The sequence below is a fragment of the Chiloscyllium plagiosum genome, unplaced genomic scaffold, assembly GCF_037043375.1.
Source record: "Chiloscyllium plagiosum isolate Xiang-an unplaced genomic scaffold, Cpla_swu_hap1 HiC_scaffold_6, whole genome shotgun sequence".
In the NCBI taxonomy this organism is placed as follows: domain Eukaryota; kingdom Metazoa; phylum Chordata; class Chondrichthyes; order Orectolobiformes; family Hemiscylliidae; genus Chiloscyllium; species Chiloscyllium plagiosum.
The window spans coordinates 28,822,019-28,837,705 of record NW_028270144.1 but is presented as its reverse complement, the minus strand read 5'-3'; the positions used below and the strand labels follow the sequence as shown (position 1 = coordinate 28,837,705).

The following is a 15,687-nucleotide window of genomic DNA, read 5'->3' as shown; positions in this document are numbered from 1 at the left end:
CGTGGCCCAACATTTCAACTCCTCCTCCCACTCTGCCGAGGCCAGGTCCTGGGCCACCTCCACCGCCACTCCCTCACCACTCGACGCCTGGAGGAAGAAAGCCTCATCTTCCATCTCGGAACACTTCAACCCCAGGGCATCAATGTGGACTTCACCAGTTTCCTCATTTCCCATCCCTCCACCTTACCCCGGTTTCAACCTGCCAGCACAGCACCATCCTCATGACCTGTCCTATCTGCCAATCTTCCTTACCACCTATCCTCTCCACCCTCCTCTCCAACCTATCACCTTCATCCCGACCCCCATCCACCTATTGTACTCTTAGCTACCTTTTCCCCAGCACTACTCCCCTCCCATTTATCTCTCTACCCGGAGGCTCCCTACCTCATTCCTGATGAAGGGCTTCTGCCCGAAACATCAATTTTCCTGCTCCTCAGATGCTGCCTGATCTGCTGTGCTTTTCCAGCACCACTCTAATCCCTACCTCCCCAGATTTATGTTGAGGACTTAGATTTTCACATGGGAATTTATGGAGTGGATGGAGCAAGAAACTTGTTAAGAGGTAAAGCATTTTTGGGTAAGAATACAAAATTAGAAAGGAAGATAGCCAGACTGATAAAACTAAGGCAGATGGTCATGATTTGGAGATGCCAGTGTTGGATTGAGGTGTACAAAGTTAAATATCACACAACACCAGGTTATAGTCCAACAGGTTTAATTGGAAGCATACTAGCTTTCAGAGCACTGCTCCTTCATCAGCTGGTTGTGGAGGACACAATTGTAAGACACAGAATTTATAGCAAAAGTTTACAGTGTGATGTAACTGAAATTATACATTGAAAAATATCTGGATCGTTTGTTGAGTTTTTCATCTGTTAGAATGACCATGATAGTTTCACTTCTTTCATGTGTAAATCACAAAAACATTTCTTAAAAGTTACATTCTCAGGTTAACTGTAACAATTGGTGTTAGCCAGATAATATGTTGAAGGTGTTAGCCCCTTGTGTTCCCTGTCTGTGCCATAATGTTTAGACTGATTCTAATCTAAATAGTGAGTTAACAGAATCTTAATTGATGCCGTTTTTGAGCAAAGTACAATGTAACTCTGCAAGTACAAATTCACTTCACAAACGTATGTGTATATTCTAATCTAAAATCTAAAAGGCAGATGGTGTTCAATATGGGGAAGATTGGGGTACCTTCTTTCGACCTGAAGACAATAAATCAGAATATTTCCTGCATGGCAGAAGATCCAACACTCAGGGGTTGTTTGGGGATGTAGGATCATGTACAGAAATCAGTAAAACCTAGTGTATGAGGAGAAAAAAATAGTCCAAACGAATAATGGAATGTTTATCTTTATCCTAATAGGTCACATCAGTATCCTCAGAGATTGGCAACTATTGGATGCAAATGTCCACGGACAAGGGGCGAATGTGGCTAATGTGCATGCATCATGCCCTGAGATGAGGTTATGTGGTGACCAATATGGAGGCTCCTCACAGCTAGTGGTGAGCTGAAGTTACCAGGTACCCATTCTGACTTCCTAGTCAAACATTCCTGGCCTCTAATTGCTTGGTAGGATAGGAAGCTGTATATTAATGAGGTTGGGTCTGAGGTTAATAAGGTTACTAACAAACTGTAATACCCCTTAATAGGCAACTGAGTGCTGCCTAGCAAGATTCTTGGAACTTAGTTAAAAGATGCAGCAAGTTGAACCCAACTTCAATATAAGTCTCATTGGCCTTCTCAAATGATTCTGTTATATTCCTCCCATAGCCCATATTGCTCAGGCCTCTGTAAGATTCTGCCCAGTGAAAATGGCACAGAATTGTCAAAACGTTACCAGAATTTAAGGGTTTCAATTAATAAGCCTGGTTGCATAAGTTTGAATGTTCCTTTACTGCTCAGACTTTTAACAGATCTAATCAGATGTACCATGGTACTATAAGATTATAGTTTAAACCACAAAAATGTTGAGCAGGTGAGATTATGTTTCCTGCCATGTGAAGACTGGAGAAAAAAAAAGCCAATTATCAGCAATGATAAAATTGAACACAATTACAGTGAAAATGCATGTGAAATAAGCTCCATACCAGAAGAGAAGTAACCTTACAACCTTTAATACCTTCTCAGCCATCAGGACCCATTTCATTTTGTGTAACATCCCATATCCTTTTGGATTCGATTCTGCTGTTTCTGTCTATGCAGCAAATTCTGCCCCTTCAAAGAAAGACCCTGTTAAGCTAAAAGAAAAAGCACTATGTAATACAAAGGTAATTGAAAATGTTACACTGTTTCTATATTGGGTGAGGGCAAGGGCAGTGTGTTTTATATAAAACAATAAAAGTTGTATACTAATGATATTAAGTTGAATGTCAAAGTGGTTGAAGTGTACTCATGTATCAATTTCCTAACATCCTAGCTGTTATGAACCAGACCCAACCCCTTAAAACATTTTTAAGCAGGTAGTCCAGACCATGAAGTTGCTATTTGTTTAAGGTAAATGTATAGTGGCTATTCGCTGAGTGAATTAGCTGATCCGACTGCCAAGTTTTAAACAATCAGAATTTATTTACAAAATTATGGAATGAAACACAAAGAACAGAAAATAGATTACCAGATAACTTATCCTATCCAACTCGATAGACTATCCCAACTTAATGATGCTGTTCTGAAAATACTTGCAATAATCCCCATAAACAGACCCCTTAGCACAAAGAGTAAAAATGACACAAAAAGCTTGCAGGTTACAAAGTTAGAAGGAGGGAGCGTATAAGCAGCCTTTCTTCATGTACCCTGCTGCTCAACTGAATCAAAAACTCTAATCTTAACAAAGGCTATCTACACAGCTGGCCATTCTCCTTTGATTGTATGGTTTTATTTTAAGACATGGAAGACTTAGGTCGGAGGTATCGTCTGTTAGGGGTAAACAAATAGGCCTCTAATAAACCTTTCAAGCCCAGCCTATTTGTGCCTGGCCAATTACCCCCTCTCAGGAAAAAAAAACTCAAGGGCATAGTTACTTTGTAAAAAGACCAACATTGTGACATAGCGAAGGGTCAATATCTCATGCTCCATTTACTGTTTATCACAAGATCACGTAGTTTTAAACCAGGTTCAGTAAGAAGTGCGGATTGAATAAAGGCAAAAGTGAGGAGTGCAGATGCTGGGAACCAGAGTTCAGATCAGAGTGGTGCTGGAAAAGCACAGCAGGTCAGGCAGCATCTGAGGATCAGGAAAATCGACGTTTCGGGCAAAAGCCCTTCATCAGGAATAGAGGCAGGAAGCCTCCAAGGTGGAGAGATAAATTGATGGGTGGAGCTAGGGAGAAAGTAGCAAAGAGTAGAATAGGTGAATGGGGGTGGGGATGGAGGTGATAAGTCAGAGAGGAGGGTGGAGCGGATAGGTGGGAAGGGAGATTGGCAGGTTGGACAGCGCTGAGCTGGAATTGAATAAAGTTGACCAGTGTATAATGCTACTTCCCAGCAAACAGTTCTGTGATCACAATGTTTACTTACTTTGGTATGTGTATGATGTGAAGAAGTGAACATGTATATGTATTTTCACGAGACGCCATGGGCACAGTCTAACAGTGATGTGAGTGATTTGATTGTGGAGAGATGTGGGGCACAATGAGACAGGAGGTCTGGCCAGGCTAATCTCAACATCAAGATGAACTCACTCCACCTTTTATGCCTTTCACAAGCAATGGGATGAGATTCTTACTAGGCCGGGCAAGATGCCAATTAATGAGAATTAATGTTTGTTCAATGTCTTAATGCCTCAACTCATCTCATTAATGTTCAGCCTCCCCTTCCAGCAAATTCATCAACTAGGTATCTTGAAAACTCAACAAGGAAACCAAACAAGGTACCTGACAGATTCAGCACACTGCTTACTCTGATGACATCCATATGGCACCAATAATTCACCTCTCATCCACGGTCAATGGTATCTATGATCTGTTAACCTTTAACGACTATCCCAGGACTTCAACTACTTTGTTAGAACATGAAGGGTCCCTGGACCCGAAGCATTAACTCTTCTTTCTCTCTTTACAGTTGCTGCCTGACCTGCTGAGTTTGTCCAACACTTTGGATTTTTTTTGTGGTCACCTTATTTACCAGGGATGGGTTGGAAAAGAATGCAAGTGTTGGCTCATGTCAAGGTGGTGGGTGGGGAATCGGGCAAGTGTGAAGCCTGTGGGATTTACAGGATGGCCTAATAAAAAGGCAATGTGGATGTTTGGGGTTTCAAGCTGACACTGGAAGGCACTGATAATAGAGCGTGCTCACTTTCATCAGAGAATCTCTATAACGACATGTAGAAGGGGTGGAATAAGTGACTTGAACTATGATGGATGGGAGCGCTGCATATCCCTATCATTGGACTTTTAAAAGGAAAGAATATTAGTCACAGGCCATGAAATGTGCAGCACACTGGCAAGTAGGCTATCTGTTCCCTGGTCATCCTAAGCATTGACCTTCTCTGTGTGTTGCACCTTTCTGGCACACTGCCAAACATTTCTCTGCCAGCTTAAACTTTGCACACAGAGGGAGCCAAATGTTAGAGATGTGGAACAAGGAGGGACAAAAGTTGACTGAGACCCAATGCAATGTGTGCGCATTGTTCACTGCTTGCAGATGGTGCAGTGGGATGTCAGCGCAGACCATCCATGGAGCAACATCTGTGGCCATAAAGTGCATCTGGATAGTGTAAAAATGCATTGATGCAACTTCTGGGCAATGAGGGCCATTACATTCCACATACCTGCCTGTTATTGCTGCTGTTCCTGTGTATTTGGTTGAAGTCTCTGAATGCCAACATCACAGGATCATTTCTTACCTAGGATGAGCACGTGCCCAGTACTCAATGGGCCTTTAAAGATGACACAAGTCCAAGGGATTACGGAGTTTTGCTGTACATTCACCAAGAGGTGAGGTGTTCCAGAAACAGCACATGGTAAGGTGGGGTGGAATTGGAGTGCTGCCACAGTAGCATGGTAGGTAATTAAGACACAAGATTAGTAAAATAGGATGAGAAATCTCACAGGGTCTCTCAGTGAAAATCTCTCCAAATATCTGGACACAATTTGGACTTAGCCAAAAAAGAGTAAGATTCAGCATTTTTTTTAAACATCTTACATATTAAGAAGAGCATAACATTTTATCCAGATATTGCTCTTGAATTTACATAAGTTCTAACTCCAGAAGTGATGATAGTAGTAATGGGAATGTTATATCAGACATCAGATTGGGAATATATTGGTCTTCATGTGGCTTTTTGTTTCATTTCTTTCTCAAGTGCACTCAAAGTTTTTACCATTGGGTGTTCTTTGTGATTCACTCTCCATTCTTCTTCAACTCTTACTTTGTCCCACGTGATTTATTTTCAGTTTCCAGTTTCAGGTTGTCCCAGGACAAATCTCTTAAAGTCCCGTGTCTCATTTTCTTCCTACTGTTGAGACTGAAATGCAACACCAATGTGAAATTAAAGAAGTAAGTTTGAAATCTGAATCTGCAGTGTTTTGAATCCTTATCAGATCAATTTTATTTTGGAATGTTGCCAAAATCAGCTAACAAGGTGCAGATTCTTAAATTAGCTTGATTTCAATGTGACACCACATAATTGATACTTTTTGATAAATAACCTAACTTTAGGTTTTGAAATGGTAAAACTCTCATTTTATTTCTGGACTAACTAGTTATTTCCGTCTTGGATGAATGGACAAAAGCATTATTTGTAGAGAAGGATTCGGATACTGAAAAGTGACTCTTCAATACACTTCCTTGTGTGTCTATTTCATTTCTGAACCCGTGGGTAAAATTCATTTTGCAATTGCCAGGACATGTACAATGAATTGATCAATCAGAGAGTGGCAGTTTCATTTTAAATCTTGTCATCGTGCCTAATCCTCAGCACAAAGAGAAAACCAGACAAACCAAAGACAGAGTCATCTGACATGTCGAGCAGAAATGCTTCCACTATGCTGTTGTAGTCGGTCAGAATTTTTTCTGATAAGAAGTGTTGAAACAGGTGCTATATTCTCTGATACTTTTAGGTCAAGTCTATTGTGATAGATTTTGCCGCCTTATGCAAATCAACAAAAGTCCTAGTGTATATAGCAGTTGTCATCACCAATGGTCTACGCATCAGCAACACACAACAATGCTGGAGAAATTCCATCAACTGCACCTCCACTGTGTTCTCCAGAGCCAATGTGAGGACCATCAAACAAACACTTGTGTCCATTTTGTAGCCAGCTCCACAAGCATTTATGCAAAACCCCTGTACAGTCAAGTTTGAATGACTGGAGTTTGTCCAACTGACTGGTAATGTTGCCAACAGGTCCTGTGTGCTTGACTCACAAATGGTCAACATTCTCATGAAGGTAAATCACTTCAAAGACACTCTGAAGACATCTTTGAAATGTGGTGGCATTTACCTTAATGACTGGTAGGAACCTGCCACCAATTGCTCAGAATGGTGGCCACTTGTCTATCAAGCTGCATCTTGCTTTGAAATTCAAGAAATTAAAGATGTGGCAAAATGGTAGGAGAGAAAGAAAGCTCAAACTTTTAGAAAACTTGTCTCCTATTATTAATCACTAACCAAGGAATTCAAATTTAATGGGCACAATAGCTAGATAAGATAAAGTTGCAATAGTTTTATCAGATCATAGGGTTGCTTTCTCATTAGACAGAGACGATTGGTGGTGGTTTAACCTGAGGGTCACCACACTTCAGGCAAGGGGAAAGGTTGAGAAGGAGAGCCCTTCGTGGTAACCTCAGCCAGTGTGAAAACTGAACCCACACTTTTGGCATTCCAACACATTTTGCCAGACAGCAAAAAGAACTAATATCAAATATACATCAAAAAATACATTGAGTTTCTAAATTTAACCAAGTTAGAAAATTAATGGGCAGAAGCAAAGTAGTTCCCTCCTGGAAAGGAGGAAATAGACACTATGATAGCCTAATGGTTACAGTACCTGATTAACTATTGAGGGCTTCCAGAAATAGAAGAGGTGTTATAGGGCATGAGTTTGGCATGACAAAGCGAGAAAGTATCAGGCCTCAATTAATTCTTCATGCCCTCAGAATGACTAGGTCAAGAACTTTCTTTCTTCTTCAATTTTCTTTTTTATTTATTCACGGAGTATAATTGTCGTTGGCTAGGCCAGAGAATATTCTACACCCTTGCCACACTCAGTGCTTCCTCCAAGTGCTGTTTAACATGGAAGAGTACTGATTCATCAACTGAGAAAGGGCTCTACATGGTAAGAAGCAGGAGGTTTCCTTGTCCATAAGACTTCATGGCATTGGATTCAATACTGAGGACTGCCATGGCAACCATCCCAAGTGTATACTACTGACCCACCACCTCTGCCTAGTCTGTCCTCCTTAATGGACTGGACTTACCAAGGGACAGCGATGGCAGTATCTGTGTCATTGTGTGTGATGTATAATTCCATGAGTGTGATGATGTAAGGCTGTTGCTCAACTAGTCTGTGAGGCAGCACTCCAAATTTTGGCACAAGCCCTCAAATGTTAGGAAAGAGGAGTTTTCAGGGTGAACAAGGCTGTGTTTGCCATTGTCATTACCAGTGCCTGGGTTTTGTGGCAGGTGCTCCATCTGATTGTGTTCATTTTCTGAGACAGAGTAACTTGCTCAGCCATTTCAGAGGGCAGTTAAGAGATAACTTGGGGGTGGGGGGGGGGGGGGGGGTGGGGGGGATGTCTGGAGTCCCATGTCGACTAACCAGATAAGTCCAACAGTTTTCCTTCCTTACAGGTACCAGATTAGTGAAGCACTTGGGTTTTTAAGATAATCAACAATAACATATTAAAAGGAACACACAAACATGTAAACAATATCCTTACCAGTATAAATTCACCAAAGAGGAAGAAAACAATAACCAACTCTCCTTCCTAGACACCACAATAGAACGAAAAGCCAATGGAGAGCTGCAGACCAGTGTTTACAAGAAAGCCACACACACTGACGAGATATTCAACTACAGGAATAACCATCCCAACACCCAGAAACGGAGCTGAATCAGGACATTATTTAAATGAGCCACAACACACTGCAGCACCCAGGAACTATGAGAAGCTGAGGAAAACCACTTATACAATGAATTCAGGGACAAAAGATACCCAATAAGTGCAGATTCCTGCATAACAGACCTAAACAAGAAGGCACAACATGCCTAGAAACTCTAGCCACCCTACCGTACATCAAAGGCATCTCAGAGATGGGGTGGGGGTGCAGTAACCTAATGGTATTATCATTGGACTGTTAATCCAGAGATCCAGATAATGATCTGGGATCCAGGTTCTAATCCCACCACAGCAGATGGTGGAATTCAAATTCAATAAAAAAAAGAACACCTGGAATTAAGAATCTAATGATTACCATGAATCCACTGTCAATTGTCGGAAAAAGCCTTCTGGTTCACTAATGCCCTTTAAGGATGGAAACTTCATCCTCACCTGGTTTGGTCTACATGTGACTCCAGACCCACAACAATGTGGTTGACTCTTAACTGCCCTCTGGGCAATTAGGGACGGGCAATAAATGCTGCCTTGCCAGTGATGCCCTCATCCCGTGAATGAATAAAGAAAAGATGACGGCCAGACTACTCCAGTCCGTAAGCATCATGTTAGCTCACAAACCTACCACTACACTGAAACAGTACCTGATGAATTTAAAGGACCCTGTACCAAAAACCAGCAGAACGAGCATCATATACAAAATACCCTTCAAGGACTGCAAAAAACATTACATTGGTCTAACGGGCAGGAGGTTAGCCACCGGGATACACGAACACCAACTAGCCACCAAAAGACATGACCAAATATCACTGGTATCCATACACACAGATGAAGAAGGACACTGGTTCAACTGGGACTATGCGTCCATCCTAGGACAAACTAAACAAAGGCACACACAGGAATTCTTAGAGGCCTGGCATTCAAATCAGAACTCCATTAACAAATGTACAGATTTGGACTCCATTTACCAACTTCTCAGAAACAGAACCGGAAGTGTTATCACCTAACACAACAGACCCAGACACATAAATAGCAAACGGGACAGAACCCCATTGCTTCACCGGAGGCTCACTGATGATGTTACCTAGCATGGTGACAAAATATCTGAGAATAAATCCATCGGCTCAGCAAGCAAACTTACAACTTGATCCACAACCTGAGCAACAAATCTCCTCCAAAATCTCAATAATTGGCAATGGTTTTATCTTCACTTTTAGTTGCCTATTTTATCTGAATTCAAATTTCACTATACCTGGTGAAATTCAGAGCAATACCTATATCTCTGAATTACTAGTCCAGTGTCTATACCACTATGCCATTGTCTTGCCTTTAATGAGAGCTCCTTATGTGCTGTCACATTTATGTACAGACTGATACATGTGCTTGTAATTCTATGAGGAGTAATGTTATTTGTCTGTTGCTGCATTCTTAATTTTACATTGCTTGTGGCTTTAATTGTTACAATAAAGGTGTTAAAAATCAACATTTTATCCATTGATTCCTTTCATCTGAATTGTTTGAAGGTATCTTGATTTTCATGCTATTGTCTCTGTGGGGATTGTAACAGCATTGCTTAGAGTCATGGAGTCATAGAGACATACAGCACAGAAACAGACCCTTTAGTCCAGCTGGTTCATGCCGACCAGATATCCCAAATCAATCATGTTCCATTTGCCAGCACTTGGCCCATATCCCTCCAAACACTTCCTGTTCATATACCATCCAGATGCCTTTTAAAGTCACAATTGTACCAGACTCCACCACTTCCTCTGATAGCTTGTTCCATATACACACCACCCTCTTCAAGAAAAAGTTGCCCCTTAGGTCCCTTTTATATCTTTCCTCTCTCATCCTAAACCTATGCCCTCTCCTTCTGGACTCCCCCACCTCAGGGAAAAAACCTTGTCTGTTTACTCTATCCATGCCCCTCATGATTTTATAAACCTCTGTAAGGTCACCCCTCAGCCTCCAACATTCTACAGCAAACAGTTCCAGTCTAATCAGCCTCTCCCTTTGCCTGAAACCCTCCAGGAGAAAGTGAGGTCTGCAGATTCTGGAGATCAGAGCTGAAAATGTGTTGCTGGAAGGGCTTATGCCAGAAACGTCGATTCTCCTGTTCCGTGGATGCTGCCTGACCTGCTGCGCTTTTCCAGCAACACATTTTCAGCTCTGAAACCCTCCAACCATGGTAACATCCTTGTAAATCTTTTCTGAACCCTTTTGAGTTTTACAACATCTTTCCTAATTTCTCGACACGTGACTATTTGGAAAATACACAATACGTCATCTAATATGCTATGCACATGCTATGATATATATGCGTATAATGTTACCTGCAGTTAACAGAAATTGGATTTCTTTGTGATATTCCTTGCAAATCATGCTTTTCTGTTTAGATTCACAAAGAAGACTTCTGACATTCACTCTCTGACCATTTTAAGTTTTATAAGATGTCATGGCTAGCACTGAATCTTCAGCAGTCGTGGAATGTAATTGATGTTCATGGACAAAACTGGAGTGAAAAAAAACCTGACGTTAATTATATAGGCCGATTGGAGATGCTGTGAAGGACAATACCGGGTTTGGATCTGATTTCCTCATTATTTCAGTAAGTTGAAGCTTTTATATGAAGGTGCAAGTGTGAGGTACTACTTAGAGTCACACTTAACGGCAAATCAGGGCAAGACTTAAACAGTTAATGATAAGGTTCTGGGGAGTGTCACTGAACAAAGGGACCTTGGAGTGCAAGATTCATTGTTCATTGAAATTGGAGTCGTAGGTAGACAGGATAGTGATAAAGGCATTTGATACTCTTACCTTTATTGATCAGTGCATTGAGTATAGGAGCTGGGAGGTTATGTTGTTGCTGTACAGGACTTTGGTTAGGCCACTTTTGGAATACAGCATTCAGTTCTGGTCTCCTTGCTATAGGACAGATTTTATTAAACTTGAAGAGATTTACAAGGATGTTGCCAGGGTTGGAGGGATTGAACTACAGGGATAGGCTGGATAGGCTGGGGCTAATTTCCCTGGAGCATTGGAGGCTGAGGGGTGACCTTATAGATGGTTATAAAATCATGAGAGGCATGGTTGGGTCTTTTCCCCAGAGTAGCAGAGTCCAAAACTAGGGGGCATAGGTTTAAGGTGAGAGGGGAAGGAATTAAAAGGAATCTAAGAGGCAACTTTTTCACACTGAGGGTGGTATGTGTATGAAATGAATTGCCAGAGGAAGTGATGGAGGCTAGAACAATGACAACATTTAAAAGATGTGTGGATGTGTATATGAATAGGAAGGGTTTAGAGATATAGGGGCCAAATGCTGGCAAATTATTAATTCAGGATAAATGGTTGGCATGGACGAGTTAGACCGAAGGGTCAGTTTCCATGCTGTTTACATCTCAATGACTTTATGACTCTAAGTGTACCCATGATATGGTTACTTGGGGCAGAAGTTTACAGATGTCACAGTTTCTTGCTCACACCTCCCACCACCTAAAGCTTTGGCAGGAAGTGCACCCTGCTGATGTTCCAGCACCTTTTAACACACCAGAGAAGGTGAATTGGCTGGAGGTAGTAGTTCTGCCCCTCATTTGTGAGGATGCCCCATTCAGTAATCTGCCAGTCAATGTGTTTGGATGAGTGAAAAGGCCTGTGGTAGTAGGATACCAGGTTGGGGGTCTTGATGAGGAGGCCATTCTGACCCATAATGGAGTAGACCTTGAGTTGGGGATTGCCCTGAACTAGACGATTTGCCTGAACTAGACGATTTGCCAAACTTCCCTCCTATTCCTGTACGTCTTTCGCCATTGGGCAGTAAGTGGCCTTTACTTAACCGATAAATGGCCTGTTAAGGGCTTCGATTGGGGCCAGGGCAGTGGGGCTATCAAGGTCTTGCCTGTCCCATGTAAAATTGCAACAGAAAGCTCTCACAATAGCAACCCCCACCTTCTATTGTGTACCTATGGCGGAGATTTGTAAAATTCTACCCTTGACTAGTTTATAGAAGGTAGTGAGAAAATATGCAATTATATCCTTGTGGGAATCAGCACATTCAGAAGGAAATTAAAATCTAAGAGGTGCCCTGATATCTTTAAAAAGTTTTGAAGTAATTATACTCGTTTCCTGGAAAAACAGACCTCCTGAACATGGACATGAAGGAACAAATGAATTAATGTTGTTTTATCATTTTATTATTTTATTACAAGTTTAACATGCTGTTCAAAACTGAGCAGCTCAGGTGATTTCTCAAATTCAATTAAAAGATTACATCATAACCAATGTCCATATTTGTGGTTGTTGGAATTGCAGGAACATGTTGGTGATTAACGGGAAAGTAGTAAATACTGTATTGCAACATTGTACACTAAGATGCAATTTAGTCAAAATGACATGCACTTTAGAAGGTAAATGTGCTCTTTAATGGACTGGTACACGGGTTCTACTGAATTTGTCCTCAACTGAGGCACATACCTACAATTCCAGGACATGCTTATGAAACTATACAATAAAAGTGGTATTATTTTAACACTTCCATTTTTCAAGGAGAATAATCTTCACCTAAATTTCAAGCTGTCCGGAAATGGTATTTCAAGTGAACATGAATACGCTTGTCAATAACCCTTAGCCATGTTCCTGTTTTTACTTTTTTAAGCTCTCAGAAGTGGTCAGCTCATATATTCTGTAGAAGTACCCAATAATATTGATGACAATTTTCACAGCATGGGGACAAAAAAATCTTTGCTGAAGCTGGGGAGTCAACCAGAATCCTTCGAAAATGAAGCATAGTAGTGAGTAATGACTGACAGGATCGCCAATTTTTCTTTAATGAATACATCCCAATGAATTATGTAATTGTGTTACAGGTATGTGGTACTTATTATTTTGCTACTGTGCAAAATCAAATATTAAACATACAATGATGCTGTAATAGTACTGCATAAATGATAGATGTGAACATAATGTGATTGGAAGAGGTAGTGGGTGACTGATAAGAGGAGATGACAGTTGTGGTGACCCCAAGTGAAATGAGAGAAGCTGGATGAAGAAAAGGAGGTGAACAACACTTGTAGAACATTTAATATTTTAATAGGATAAATGATCTGAATATATATAATAAAAGCAAAATACTGTTGATGCTGGAAATCTGAAGTAATCACACAGACAATGCTGGAGAAACTCAGCAGGTCTGTAGAAGAGTCATACCAGCTTTGAAATGTTAACTCTGTTTCTGTCTCCACAGATGTGGCCAGATCTGCTGAGTTACTCCAGCATTTCCTGTTTATGCATAAACCTGTTTAATATTCTTCTGTCACATTCATGCAACACACTTCAAAACCTCAAAAGAATAAAGGAAAAATAAGCTCAGCTTTTCTAGCAATACTGAGGATCAGGCATTCACAAATTGTTGCCAATCTGAAATGACTGCAGAGGGGCCGCTATCCCGTCACCAAGTTACTCTTTATTTACATGTGCACAGTACATGGACTCTGACCATTCCTGATGAAGGGCTTTTGCCCGAAACGTCGATTTTGCTGCTCATCGGATGCTGCCTGAATTGCTGTGCTCTTCCAGCACCACTGATCCAGCCAACTCAAAGCCAATCCCTAGAATGAGGAGGCTGTCTGGAATCCCCTGTTTATACCTGTCAGCCAGAGATCCCTGATTACCCGGTTAACAACTCCAATCAAGGGCCTTCTAGTCTAGGAAATCCACCAGGCCCTTGTTCTAATCACTTCACAATCTATAAGATCACTACTACATCTCTATTAATGTTGGCAGCAGGTTAGAATGGGAGTCTAGATTAGAGTGGTGCTAGCAGAGTACCAAGCAGAGTAGGATGCTCTAGCCAGAGCTCATTCGCTCCACCCGCTCTTCTTTTCCTCATTCTCTTTTTTTCTTCTTCTTCTTCTCCTTCCTCTTTTTCTCCCTTTGATTCTAGGCCTCTGACGCTGACTCCTGGCCTCCAGTGTCCTCTGGCTAGGAGTGACAATCCCTGGGCACTTGCAAGTGATGGTTCCTGGCTTCCAGTGATGAATTCCAGCCTGGCATAGCTGCTTCCCCTCATGGTGTGGCAACCTCCTGGCCTCCTGTAGTGGTCTCCCAGCATTGGCACGACGACTGCCTGGCATGGCATGGAAACCTCCCAGCCTCCCACAGTGGCCTCCCAGCATGGTGTGTCGCCAGCGCGGTGTGGAGCCAGGGCCCAGTGTGGACTGGAATCTAAATTCCAGTGTGGTCTGCTGCACTGAACTCTTTTCTGTAATGCTGAGCATTTTATTACTATAACAAATCTTGTAAGAAAACAAGTTGTGTCAAGATGGTGATTTGGAAATTGTTGGACCTCGTTGACTATGAGGTCCTTGATTGGGGTTGTTAACCTGGATCAGGAAAGGCCTGGCTTACCAGTATAAACAAGAGAATTAGAATCTCCTCAGTTCAGGGGACTGACTCCGAGCTGGCTGGCCACAGACAGTGTACTGTGCACAGGTAAATAAAGGGTGTAACAGGATACCAGCTTTTGTGCAGTTATTTCAGCCGAGGTACTTTTGTACCTAACTTAGCGCTATAACCTGTGACATACAAACTTTCCACTATACTCACTGAGGCTATTCTATTCTTGTAAAAAGAAGTTTTCTCAGCAATAGCTTCAAATAGACCTGAGAATTTGTATATTCAGACTATTTTCTCACAAAATAACACATCATTCACAATTTGAACACCATGTAGAGGGAATTATTCATTACTAGTGTGGGAGAAGACTTATCTTCTCAGCTTACTGAGGAATTTTGGCAGATTCTTGATTGACAAATTCAAGTTCCACCATCTGATGGCTGGATCATACCATCAGATGGGCAGCACGGTGGCACAGTGGTTAGCACTGCCGCCTCACAGTGCTAGAGACCCGGGTTCAATTCCTGCCTCATGGAGTTTGCACATTGTCTGCGTGGGTTTCCTCCAGGTGCTCCGGTTTCCTCCCACTATCTAAAGATGTGTAGGTCAGGTGAATTGGCCATGCTAAATTGCCCGTAGTGTTAGGTGTAGGGGTATGGGTGGGTTGCGCTTCGGCGGGTCAGTGTGGACTTGTTGGGCTGAAGGGCCTGTGTCCACACTGTAAGTAATCTAATCTAATACCATTCCCCTTATCTTCTACTTCTACAGCCGTAGGACTTGTCAGGGAAGAAAGGAAGACATTTCTCTAGTACCTTTGACAATCATTGACGTGCCGAAACATTTTATAGCTAATGAGGTACTGTTAACTGTAGTCACTGTTGTAATATGGGAATCTCGCCAACTGAAGACAACGAGCCTGATTTTAAATCAGTGTAAGTTAGTAGGTAATGTGTGAGATTAAATCCTGCTCAGCACATTCAACTGTGCAGCACTGAGAAATGTTGATTGTTATTACCAAGGTAATAGCCTAGTTTTCTGAATTCTGAACACATGACTCTAAATTTTGAATTGCAATTATGCATTTGAGAATGTATGTTCTTCAATTGGTGCCTGGGGACTATTTCCCACACAGAACAATACAGCACAGAACAGGCCCTTCAGCCCACCATGTCCACGCCGACCATGTTCACTTCCCAATGTCAACAGTGAAATCATGATAAACTGAATCATTTCTTA

The 15,687-nt window shown here is 41.7% G+C and overlaps 1 long non-coding RNA gene across 1 annotated transcript in view; it reads left to right on the top strand.

Moving 5' to 3' along the window:
- The window catches only part of LOC148149729 (uncharacterized), a 43,978-nt gene extending 42,454 nt beyond the window's left edge, over window positions 1-1,524 (top strand). The window contains exon 4 of the long non-coding RNA XR_015757405.1: window positions 1,373-1,524. This is a non-coding gene — a long non-coding RNA (uncharacterized LOC148149729). The remainder of the gene's footprint in view (window positions 1-1,372) is intronic.
- Window positions 1,525-15,687: the final 14,163 nt, after the last annotated feature.